The sequence below is a fragment of the Lontra canadensis genome, unplaced genomic scaffold, assembly GCF_010015895.1.
Source record: "Lontra canadensis isolate GAN:19392208 unplaced genomic scaffold, GSC_riverotter_1.0 scaffold40, whole genome shotgun sequence".
NCBI classification, from domain to species: domain Eukaryota; kingdom Metazoa; phylum Chordata; class Mammalia; order Carnivora; family Mustelidae; genus Lontra; species Lontra canadensis.
In genome coordinates this window covers 11,219,422-11,232,203 of record NW_022631034.1, presented here as the reverse complement: position 1 = coordinate 11,232,203, position 12,782 = coordinate 11,219,422, and the positions used below count along the sequence as shown (strand labels likewise).

Sequence of the window (12,782 nt, the reverse complement as noted above, 5' to 3'; positions counted from 1 at the left end):
TAAAAAAATATTTTTTAAAAATCATGAATTTTTAGAGCTCATTATTTAAGGACCTTAAAGATCACTTAGTCCAGGGTGCTTGGATGGCTCAGTCGGTTAAGCATCGGACTCTTGGTTTTGGCTCAGGTGGTGATCTCCTGGGTCTTGGGATTGAGCCGGGTGTAAGATTCTTGCCCTCTGCCCCTCCCCCCACTCACACACATGGGCCCACGCGCACACACTCTCTCAAATAAATCTTAAATAAACAAACAAACAAGATCACTTAGTCCAACCCTTTCATTTACCACATGAAAAAATAGCCGCAAAGAGATTCAGTGGCTTATCCAGGTTGCAAAGCTGTTCAGTCACAGAACAAGGAACTAGACTCCAGGTTTCCTGACTGTTACTCAACTACTCACTTCACCATATCATTCTCCATTTTTACCTAATTTAAGTACATGAAACATATATATAACATGCTCAATGGTAATATTAATATTGGTATCAACAGGCATAGCAATTAGTGAGATAAGCTTCAAGAAGCTTTTGAAGATGACTTCATAGCCTGATAAAATGTGTTCAGGAATAAAGTAAAATTTTTGGCTGTTACAATTTCCAGGCTGGATATTAAGGTGTGCAGCTCAAGCTGTGAGACAATATGTAAGTCTTATAGTAGAATGTAATATTAAGCACAGTGGACCTAAAAATATGCATGTTAGTATTTTGGTTCTAGAATCTCACTGGATCTGTTTGACTTCCGTATTTTCTAAATTTAATTAATTTTCCTTTTTAGACATGCAATTAAAATATTCCAAGATAGCAAATAATCCAGCAATCAAGAAAAGAATTTTAAATCATAGCTCTCATTTATAATAACTGTTTCATTGTGATAATGTGTTATCTCCTTTCTCAAGGAACAGAATCGTCAAGACGGACAGCTTTAGATCTGCATTTCATTAAATTCAAGTAAATTCTTAGTCTCAACTTTTAAGAAGATTTTATTTTTTAAGATTTTATTTATTTGAGAGAGAGAGAGAGTGCCCAAGAGAGCATGAACAGGGGGAAGGGGAGATGGAGAAGCAGACTCCCTGCTGAGCAGGGCTTGACATGGGGCTCAATCTCAGGACTTTGGGATCATGACCTGAGCTAAAGGCAGAAGCTTAACTGACTGAGCCACCCAGGTGTTCCTTTAAGATTTTAGAACACTTGGGGCATCTGGGTGGTTCAATCATTTGGGCATCAGCCTTTGGCTCAAGACTTAATCCCAGGGTCCTGGGATCATGTCCTACATTGGGGTCCCTGCTTAGGGGGGAGCCTGCTTCTTCCTCTGCCTGCTGCTCCCCTTGCTTGTGCTCTCTAGCTCTCTGTCATATAAATAAATAAAGTCTTTTAAAAAAGATTTTAGAACACTTAACTGTATACTACAAATAATTGTTAAAACCTACCTCTTTACAGTCTTTGAACAAATGTTGTTTTGAGCTTTATAAAATGTGAGCCCAAATTTTTATCATTTTTCACTATGGCAGAAATATACGCTTAAATACAACGTAACTTTATTACATTTAGTTAATGAACATTATAACCTTAAACTTTAAAAATATTGTATGAGGCACCTGGGTGGCTCAGTTGGATAAGCATCTGCCTTTGGCTCAGGTCATGATTCCAGGGTCCTAGGATCGAGCCCCACACCAGGGGGGTTGGCTCCCCACTCTTTGGGGGGGTCTGCTTCTCCCTCTACCCTCTCTCCCCCGTTTGTGCTCTCTGTCAAATAAACAAAATTTAATAAGCTAAATCAAAATATAAAGCCAATCATAAACCCTATCTTAATTCAAAAATATTCTATCTATATCAAATAATGAGATTTTTTTCCTTTTACCAATAAACAATTCCTCACTGATAACCAAGAATCTTATTTTCAACCTTTGATATTCTTCTGTATTAATAATGTATAACACTTTGCTCTCATATGACAGTATGTGATAGTTTTCAAAGAACATTCACCATATTATACGCCCCTTAAAAGAATGCTGCTCTACTCTGTTTTTTATCCTCAGTGTCTCACACAACAACTGGAACACGGTATAAACTCAATTCATACTGGCGGGAGTGGATGAATGACAAAGAGATAAGAGAAAAACTGCCTGATCCAAAGCCAGCCCAAGTCAAACTTCCGTCAGCATCTCCAAAAAGAGGGCTGATGATGAGGATGCATCCATGAATGAATAGAAAATAAAATCAAATGGGTTTACGTTAAACTGTGAAAAACCAGAAGCTGGTTTCCCAGGCACAAGGACGTGGTAATCTCAGGAGGAGCCTGGGCTGCCTGACCCTCTGGGCAGGTGGAAGATGATGGCCTTTCAACGAAGGACACAGCTGGGAATGGACAGACCCAGACATCGGGGCTCCAAACCAAGGGAGGGTAGAGAGGCAGAAGAGGAACAGCAGTTAAGTCCTCTTATGGCCAATCTCTAGAAGGTTTAAAAAAAAAACCAAAACTCTCCTGAATACTTCTAGGGTGGAGAGAGAGGAGGATATTTTAAGAGTTTTAGGAAAGATTTCTTTCCCAGAAATACCTACCCTGTGCTTTCTGAAATCCCAGCAGTTAAAATGTTTTAGTTAGTTACACATGGCCCCTTCTAGCTCCAACTTACACGAGCAGTTAGTGCCAATGAATGCTAACTTCTCATTCCCGGGATCCTATCATTTGAGAGAAGGATTGCTAATCCAAATACATCTACAGCATTTCAAGTCCAGGTTCCTAATGCCGGGTCCAGACTTCCATCCTATCACGGCTTCAGACCTGCCTCACACTTCCATCGGGGCTACTGCATACTAAAGAGTTTAGGGTCAGGCAATATAACTGTAAGACAATGTAGGGCAGTGTCACCAACAGGCAATGTGAGTGAGTGACGGCTGGTTGTAAGGGAATGGGGAAGAGTGGAGACGGTGTCAGAAGGGGTATGTGTGCTCTCAGCGGGGAGCAACTACTTTGTCCCAGGGTACTGCTGCTATGCAGAAATGACCCAGTTTTTCAGGAGAGGCTGGAAATCCTTATTTTATCATAAAATGTACCAATTTGTAACCAGGCTTGTGGCTGCAGGTGGCTTTCTGGCTGCCAATTTGCGGCCCCTGATCTAAAGGAACAGGCAGCACTGAGAAAATAGAGAGACAAAGGGAGGCCTAGTTTGGCCTGAATGGAGGAGGCACAAAGGGGAGGAAAGGACAAGAACGAGGCCCAGAGAGAAAGGTGAGGTTTCACCAACCTGAAAACGTGGCCTGGGAGCCCCAGTCTGTCTTCTAATCTGATAGCAAAAAGGAGCTGACAAGAAGGAAAAAAAAAAACAAAAGGAGGCATGGGGAGAAAAAGAAGAGGTACTGAACACTTACTGGATGGCAGAGACAGCACTGGCGGTGTGCACACACGGCTTCCCGGAGATACAGCAACACGAGAAAAAAGTCCTGTGCACGGGGACAAGGAGAAACGTATCAAAACACTAACAGTACATGCGTTCTATTTTGAAAGTCCCCTTTTCCATTCTTGATCATTTTTAACCATAAATATAGTTATATTTTTAGAACAAACAAACAAAAACAAATTTTACTAGAAATTAAGTAAGTTGGATTTCAGGATAAAAATCCACTCATCTTAGAGAGTAGAAAGTACACCACCCTAAGTCCGGCCAAACAAGCACTGAATATTTAAACAGAAAGAGAGAATATAACAATTCCAAGTGTATGTAAACAATATGTGATTTTGCAATTACAAAACCAGAAGAGAGCATGAAAGAAACTACACAGGTGATACAGAGCACAAATTGATTAAAGAACAGAAATAGGTGAAATTATTGAGAATGTTGTAGGTTGGGGCAACTGGGTGCCTCAGTGGGTTAAGCCTCTGCCTTCAGCTGGGTCATGGTCTCCGGGTCCTGGGATCCAGCCCTGTGTTAGGCTTCTGCTAGCAGAGCCTGCTTCCCCACCCCCGCTCTCTGCCTGCCTCACTGACTACTTGTGATCTCTCTCTCTGTTAAATAAAATATTTAAAAAAAAAAAAAGAATGTTGTAGGTCATTTTCCTTCTAAATTATAGAGTACCAAGTTATTTTTTGTGTGTATATGGCCTACATACTATAAAATGTTCTGAGTCCTCTCTTCCTAAAAAACTTTTAGACATCTCCCCGTCTACTTTTCTACATTTATTGCACTGTTTTCTTTCTTATAGGCATGTGTTTTTATTTAAACAATACCTTTACTTGCCTTTATGGTGTTTTAAAAATAACAATAGGGTTTTGTTTTTTTTTTCCCCTAAATGAAATATGTAATTTTAGATCACTTCGGTTCTAAGCAATCTAAATCCCCAATTAATCTCTTCCAAATATACATACTCAGTTTGCATTCTGTTCACGAATGAAACCCTAACCTACATACTTTAAGTGTAACTTCAGGGGAAAAATACTGTTCAAAAGCCTAGATAAGGCATTCTTTTGTTGTTGCTAAATATAGCCATCTCAAGATGACATACATTTTGACAATGATCAGTCTTACATATCAAATTTTCAAAAATAGCACAGATTCCATTGAAGGTGAGCAAGAAAAATTGCTATTCACTACAGTTCCACCTAAAATGGTTTTAGAAATGTGAATCTTCCATTAAAACAGTTACACCAATACTGTATTGAGGGAAACTGAATTTAAAAGAATTTTGTTGTGGGTTTTGTTCAGGGCTCCTTAAGGAAGTTGTTGCAGATAAAATACACAATTCCCCACATTTTTTACTTAAATTATTTCAGTCAAAATATAAAAGAGTTTCAAAAATAGGGGGCTAATACCTAGAAGTATGAATCTTAACTAATTATATTAAATAATCAAATTTCATTTATATTAAACACATCTCCCCAGAAAACTGTCGCTCAATTTGATGATGCATTTTTCCACTTCTGCACACCTCAAAGTCAAAAGAATTTCAGAGACTTCTGTGTCGTCTGAGTTATTTAAGCTGTACAAGGACTGGAGGGGGAAATAATGAGGTTCACTTAATGACGTGTGACTAAGATGGTATAAATACTCAGGTTTACTTAATGGTACTGCCCAACACATAGCTATGTTGTGACTCGCAGGCCAATGGGCCCGTTACATGAATTCATTAACAAAATTGAGCTGATGAATGATGCTGCCATTGCTTTGCTCGTGGAACTATTTCTTTCCTACGGTTCACTTCATTTTTCTACCTGCCTCTTTCCCTAGGACAGACATTTTGTTAGGACATCTCCTTATGCTATTTTTTACCTTGTTCTCGCTCTCTCTCCAGCGCACCCTCCCCCCAATTCTCTTTGTTCTACTTATGGACCTTAAATAAATATAAAACGAAGCCCTGGAAGCCACTGCGACAATCAACTAACCTCTGGACTTGGTTATTTTCCTTACAAACGCCAATACATTTTTAGCACCGAAGAGCGTCTCACAGTTTATCAACAGTTGGAATGGCTTCGCATTTGGAAAACGCATAGGGACAAGGGAGGTCTCAGGAGGTGACCACGTCGTGCACTCCAACTTCCAACTGTAGCCGCGCACCCCAACATCCCACCTCGGACAAAATCGTCTCCAAAACGTCCTTTGGAGGGAGGGGGTGGGTGGTAGGCTGTTAAAGCACATTTTACTCCCCAGCCTCCGCAGGGGCAGACCAGGAAAACATTTCTCTTAAAAACAGCAGGCATCGCGGGATAGAGACCGCGCCGGGGGCACGTGGTGGGCGGGGGACGACACTGAACTTTATATCGGCTTGGACCCCAAGGGCAGAGCGGAGGGACTGCACCCACGCCGCTCGCGCGGGGCTCTTCCCTGCAGGAGTGGAGAAAGCGCCCGAACGCAACTCGGCCGACCCGGCGCGAGGGCCGCTGAAAGCAGGGGCGGCGGGCGAGGGAACGGCCGCCAGAGCCAAAGGCCGGTTCGCGCGGTCAGACGCGCAGACCCGGGCCGCCACCCGGCGGAGCCCGCAGGACCGGCCGGGCCGGGCGCGCCGCCCCAGCTGGCCGCAGCCCCGCGCGCTCGGGTGCTGCGGCGCAGCCCCGCAGGGAGCCGGGAGGGGGGCGCGTCTGCTTGCGGCCCCCGCCCCCACGGCGGCTCCGACCCCTCCCGGTCAGCCGCCTCCGCCCCCGCCCCACGTTCCCCGACTCCTCTCACCCGCCAGGAGCCGGCGACGAGCTGGGGTCCTCGATGCGCGCAGAGAGGCTGTGCGCGTCCTGCGCTTGGGTGTGGGCGGGGGTCTGGGCGCTCCGGCCGCTGCCGCTGCCGCTCCGGCCGCTGGGAGCCCTCTGGCTGCCGCCGCCGCCGCCGCCGCCGTCTCCACCAGCAAGTTTCCATAAAAGTCCTGGTGCGCAGCCTGTTCCCGCATTCCAGGCGGGCCCAGCGCCGGCTGCAGCTGTTCCAGAACACTAGGCCAGTTCCCCCCACCCCCACCTCCGCCGTAGCGCCCGGAGAGGGGTGGGGTGTCAGGGAGGGAGACGGGAGAGGGGGCGGTGGCTGCCAACTTTCCGCCAGAACCTGCGAGTCGCCCGACTCTGGGTCGTGGAGCCTTTCACAAAGGGTCTGCCTCCACCTCTCGGCGGGGGCCGGGGACGGAAGGCCGCCTCCCGGGTGGGAAGGGAGTGATACTGGAATGGGATTCATGGATGGGCTGGAGCTGGCTCCCCAACACCCACAGCCGGTTTGCCCTGGGGCCCACTTCTCTCAGCAACTCTTCCCGTCCTGGTTTCTAACCAAGACGCTGAGCCACTCACTACCTTATCTTCATCCAAAGCATGACCTTTGGCCAGTTTTTCTTTTATTGCTGAGGCCATAGGGCAGCAGTCCGGGGACCATTTCGTCTGTCTGTGGCTGTCCATTTCTTGGCTCTCCTCTTTAACTCCAAGGAGAGTGGTGATAGAGGAGAGTGGAAGGGGGAAGGAGGAGAGGAGGTTAAAAAAAAAAACTAAAAACAAGTAATACTTATATAATCTTCCACGTTTCCTTAGTTGAAAGCAAATCGTCCCCGGTCCTTCTAAACCTACATAAAGACACCTGCGGATATTAGCACCCATGGGCCTTTTCAACCTGGACCACCAGCCTGTCAATTAAACCCATCAGACAACCCATATTAAAACCTGAAAAGCTTATCCAGAGGGGGAATTCTTCTGGTTGGGGAGATCTTCAGTTCTTCACTGCAGGCAGAAAATAAATAATAAAATATCAATGAAAGAAAAAAAAAAATTTAAATTGAACTAGCATCCACAGAAATCCACCAGGGACACCCACTTCCAACTTCGAGTTCTGGGCAGACAGTGGTGCTCAGGTTATATTCTCAGGGTATTGAGAAGGCTTTCTACTGTCAGTTGTAACTTCTCTTCTCCACCCCATCCACGTTCACTATTTACTCCGGATGGAAATTCTTTTAAAAGGTGTAAGCTATTCATTTTTCCATTAGAGAAAAGTTTCAGATTGGTAATTAAAACAGCTATTTAAACTTAATCTAATAAAGACATGTGACGTGGGTGACCTAGCTCACCCTGCCCCCTTGCTCCCTTCAATACCATTATCTTGACCTTCTTTAGTTCATGGAACTTTCCAGCTTCAGGGCCTTTGCACAAGCTGTTCTCTTTGCGTGAAATCCTCTTCCCCCCACTCCCTACCTACCTAACTTCAGTATAAGCTTTCGCTGTCTGTCTACTTGAATGTTGCTTTCTCAGAGAAATTTTCCTTTCACTCCCAGTCTGTGCCAGTGTCCCCTATTATAAACTCTCATTCTACCCCTTTCCTCCCTACACTTTCCAACTTCGAAGAATACATTTATTTGTATGACTTAAATGCGTAGCTCTCTTAAGGGACATCCACTCAGTGGATTCACCAGATTGAACAGAATGCTCCATTCTTCCTACAAAACTGATAGCTACCCACAACATGCAAGGCCTATTTCTTCTTTCACCAATCCATCATTCATTCATTCATTCATTGAACAAATACACAGTTCTAGATACTGAAGATACAGCAGTAACAAAACAAATAAAAAGCTCTGCCATCGTATTCGAGACATTTTGTGGAAGAGGGCAGACGGTGAGCAAATAAACTATGTGCTTAGTGATATGCTTGATGGATAGATCCAGAGCAGTGAAAGCAGGGAATGCTGGGAATGGGGCAGGTAGATACTGTTCTTGTAGATGGCATGGTTGGGGACAGCCTCATATAAATCAGTCCTGAGGAAAGTGAGACGGTGAGCTAGGTAAATCTCTGGAGATGCATGAGAACATGAATCATGTAAATATCTGGAAGTACTGGGGGAGAGGGGTCCAGGAGGAGATATAGAAACCCCAAGGAGGATCCTGACATGTTCTAGAAAGAGGAAGGAAGCTTGTGCAGGTGAAGCTGGGCAGGCCAAGGGGGAAAGAGGACGCGGAGTGGGGGCAGGAGAACCCTTTTGCCTAACGTTGGAAGGACTTTGCCCTTTAAGGTGGGTGGCCATGGTGATTTTGAACAAAGTAGTGACATGATCAGACATATTTTTAACACGTTCACTCCGGTTGATGTGCTGCAAATACACTAAATAAAGCGGGGAGACCATCTGGGAGGCTTCCAAAATAACTGGGCTGGCAGGTGATGGGAGTTTGGACCACAGTGATGCCTGTGAGGATACGTGCTTGGCACTTTCTTTTTCTTGGTCCATTTTAAGAAGTAGAACTGAGAGATTTTGGCAACAGATTGAACATGCGATGTGAGGACCAAGTTTTTGGCCTGAGGAGGAGAAGATTGGAGTTGTCATTTCCTGGAATGAGAATGACTGGCGGGAGGAGGTGAAGCAGCTACAGTCAGGAGCTCAGTTTGGGACATGCTAAGTTTAAGGCTATCGGAAATCCAAAGATTCGTCAGTGTGTATGAACATTCCTCATATACCTACCCTGAGTCACTTGGGTTTGTTCTTCAACTTGATCGGATCAGTCGCATGCTCTTGAAATGACATCAACATTACAAAAGGAAGAGCGATAAAGGGAGAATGTGTTATGGTTTTATAAAAGCTAGGATGAAAGTTTTGAAGACTTGATAGAGGTAAACAATATAAAAATTATCATCAAGCTAGGTGTGGGGAAGATAAATGTATAAAATTGGGTACAAAACTAAGGGGACTCAGCATCCATTGCTTTTCATGTAAATTTTTTCTCCTTCGTAAGTAAGGGAAACTGGAAATCCCAGATGATCATTTAGTGGTGTAGTTTATACAACGAAGACATCTCAGAATACCGACTGGATCCATATTCCAAGCAAATGTCTTGATCCTACATCAAGGCTGCCCAACGAAAAAGGTCTACCTTAACTACAGAATGACAGAGTGTACTGTCATTCCTTGCAGTGGCATCAAGCCGCTAAGATGACCCCAAATGATCCCACCGTTTAGTATATACACCCTTGTGTAACCTCCTCCCACACTGTGTCGAAAGGTGGTCTGTATGATCAACATAACATGCTATGTTAGCATGGCACTATGGTAAGTCACTTCCAAGTCTAGGTTATAAAAGATACTGTGTCTTTTGCATTGATACCTCTTGGATTTCTCAATTTTGGGAGATGCCAGCAGTAGTTTTAAAGACTCAGGCAGCTCTGTTACAATGCCCACATGGCAAGGACCTATCGCTCCTTCCTATCCCCGACAATAGCCATGTGAGTATGCAAATCTTGACAGCGAATCTTCCAGTCCTGGTCAGACCTTCATATGGCTGCAAACTCAGGAGAGACCCTAAGCCAGAACAACCAGAAACAGCCATTCCCAGATTCCTAACCCTCAGTGACTTTGCCAGATATCTGTCAGGCTGCTTAAATTTTGGTATAATTTGTTATGCAGCAGTGGATAACAAACACAACTGCTTTAACCTACTTTTTAAAATTAGCCACCCCCAACCACATTAAGGATCCAGTTCTTTTTAAAGTCTGTGGGCCTATCTCTTGCAGTGTCAAGAAAAAAAAAAAAAAAAGGCAAAGTTCTGGAAATCATATCTTTCAAGTGCTTGCAAATGTCAAAGTGCTCCTCTGTATTCAAGCATTATGGTATTATTTCAAATGTAGCAAATTATAAAAGTTCTGTAATCTCCTATATATAAATGTACTTTGTGAAAGGCTTTTGTGATACACATAAGAGACAGTTAAAAGCAAAACACTGAGGTGGTATTTGATGTACCCACTACTTTGCTGTGGCTTTCAAGTAAAGAATAAAGTGTCGTAGGAAGGTTTGCTTTTCTCTTCTGTACTGGAATTCAGTCCTTCCCTGCACAAACGATGAAGGTTACTTAGAGATAGGGAAAAAAAAAAAGAGAGAGAGAGAGAACCAAAAACACCTTAGCAGACAAGAGAGCTGTGCAGCATGATCAAAGATGTCAGCAGCATGAGAAGAGAGCAAGATTAAAGGGGAAGAGGTGGCGGGGTAAAGTATCACAGAATACCCGGTATGAAAAGAAATACTACATAATAAAAGTCAAAAGTGGCATAAGAACAGTAAGGAAGACAGTGGATGAACCAAATGAGTTAATAGAGATTTCCAGCAAAGCCCTACAAATAATATAACAATAAGACATTGAGATGCTTGTAGAGACCTATTTTATTATTTTTAAATTGTTGATTAGACAGAGACCACAGGCGAGGGAGAGGGGGATAGGGAGAAGCAGACTCTCCCTCCTCCCCCAACAGGGAGCCCTATGCCGGACTCGATCCCAGGACCCTGGGATCATAACCTGAGCCAAAGGCAGATGGTTGACCAACTGAGCCACCCAGGCACCACACCCCCCTTTTTTTTTTTTTTTTGCTTGAGACATATTTTAAACATATCTAAAAATTCAGAGATGTTTAAAATTTTTTTTTAAATTTATTTACTTAAATAATCTCTATACTCAACATGGGGCTTAAACTCATGACCCCGAGATCAAAAGTCAAATGCTCTTCCGACTGAGCCAGCCAGGCGCCCTGAAACCCAGAGATGTTTAAAATATACAAAACATGATATTCGGGGACTGGGATCAAAGAGGATGGCATGGGGCAGCCTGGAGGATGGCAGGCGACACAGAAAACAAAAGACGCGGCTGAGGTGCTGCTCCAGCTTCCGGTCCACGTCCAGCCCCGTCTGCTCGCTGCGAAGAGTGTCCGCGGACTGTGTGCCTTGGACTGTTTTTACATCCAAGGAAAGCCGACGTGCCATGTGGTGCCCCTAGGGCCAGCCTGGCAGCATCCCCTCTCCTTGACTAAATGTATGTGGGCTCTGACCAGGAAGTGGGGGGAAGCAGGAGGTCTGAATAGGGATAGGAGGTCTGAATAGGGATGCACGAGCATGAATTAGGTAAGTTTATAGTGTGCTTGATGGCATTCCCAACCCCAACACATTATTAATTAAAACACAAGTATTCTGGCTTCACTCATCACAGAACTGTCCTTTTTCCCACTTCGTCCACAGAGAAGAAATGTGCTTTGGCACTTGATTCCAACAGTTCTGCAGTCGTCGGTGTTCTCTGTGCCTGTGTATGTGGTCTTACGGCCACCACACCACGAACTCCCATAGGACGCGGTCTGATGAGACCAGTGTGATCTTGCAAATATGCATATAAGCATTGTATAAAACACTCAATACATCAGTAAAATGTACCATCACTATTTTATTTGGCAGTAGTAGAAATACATCCATGTTACAGTGCTTATTTTAGCTAAAGAGCCAGTGTTATTTTTTTTTTTCTGCTACTGTAGTGTTTCACCTTTACATAAATTAGTAAGTACAATCCCTACATTTAGGAAATAGACACATTTACTAATCAGCCGAGTAAGGACAATACATGGTTGTTGCAAACTAAGCAAAACAATAACATAACAGAATCACTAGGAACAAAGAAAGAATGCCCATTTCCATTATTTCCATTAATCACAGATTATACAAATTCTTAAGTCTCACTTGCAGAGAAATTTCTAGATGTAACTGATCCAAGCAAAAAACAAAAGATCTGGATTCAGTCTAATTCTTATAATCACTTTGAAATGTATATTCCAAATAATTTCCTAATATGTGTTCACATTAAAGACAAATTGTCATGAACATAATTTTAAATTTCTGATTATGAAAGGTCACAGAGAAGTGTATCAAATGTTACTTTGGCATCCCTATTTAATAGGTTTAAAGGAATAATAAACTAAATTCTTTTGTGATACAAATAACTGCTCTTTAGGTAATCACTAAGCAGAAAATGTGACTTTTTTTTTAACTGAAGTGTAGTTGACAATGTTACATTAGTTTCAGGTATGAAAATGTTACATTTTAAGGCAAGAAAAAGTTTGTAAGTATTTTTTATAAAGCCAGGTAATTTAACAACAATAAAAATAAATGGATCCAAATAAAAGTACTATTTTATGACAGAAAGTTTTTTGGAGCTGACTATAACCATATGAGACTCTTGGCTTCTTTTTTTAAAAAAATCTCATTTTGACATTTTATAAACATATTGTAAGCCTTAAATGAAGAAATAACTAGCCTTTTAGTTGAACAAAAACATAGAGAAACCCAAACAGAAAGAAAGTTACCAAACATAAATCACCTGAACATGGATCTTTTCTCTTCCAGAAAATGGGAGGAAAAAAACATTTTCTCAGGATGAACTCAAGGCCCTCTGATTATCACATACACAGGGACGGTAATAGGACTGGTGGTGGCAATGGCAGTTTTCTGACTGTACCAGCATGCGTCTAACAGGGTTTTTTCCAAAAAAGCTCTAGACTAGTTTAATCTTTTCTTTGTTTCTCTTTTTTTTATTATTATTA

The 12,782-nt window shown here is 43.0% G+C and overlaps 1 protein-coding gene across 6 annotated transcripts in view; it reads right to left on the bottom strand.

Moving 5' to 3' along the window:
* Window positions 1-6,268, bottom strand: part of NEXN (nexilin F-actin binding protein) — a 56,146-nt gene extending 49,878 nt beyond the window's left edge. For 5 of the 6 annotated variants that reach the window (XM_032870176.1, XM_032870173.1, XM_032870177.1 and 2 more), the window contains exons 1-2: window positions 6,156-6,268; window positions 3,367-3,438 (exon numbers count right to left, since the gene is read on the bottom strand). The gene's annotated coding sequence lies outside the window, so the exon portion shown is untranslated. The remainder of the gene's footprint in view (window positions 1-3,366; window positions 3,439-6,155) is intronic. The other variant, XM_032870174.1, reaches the window with a different exon arrangement.
* Window positions 6,269-12,782: the final 6,514 nt, after the last annotated feature.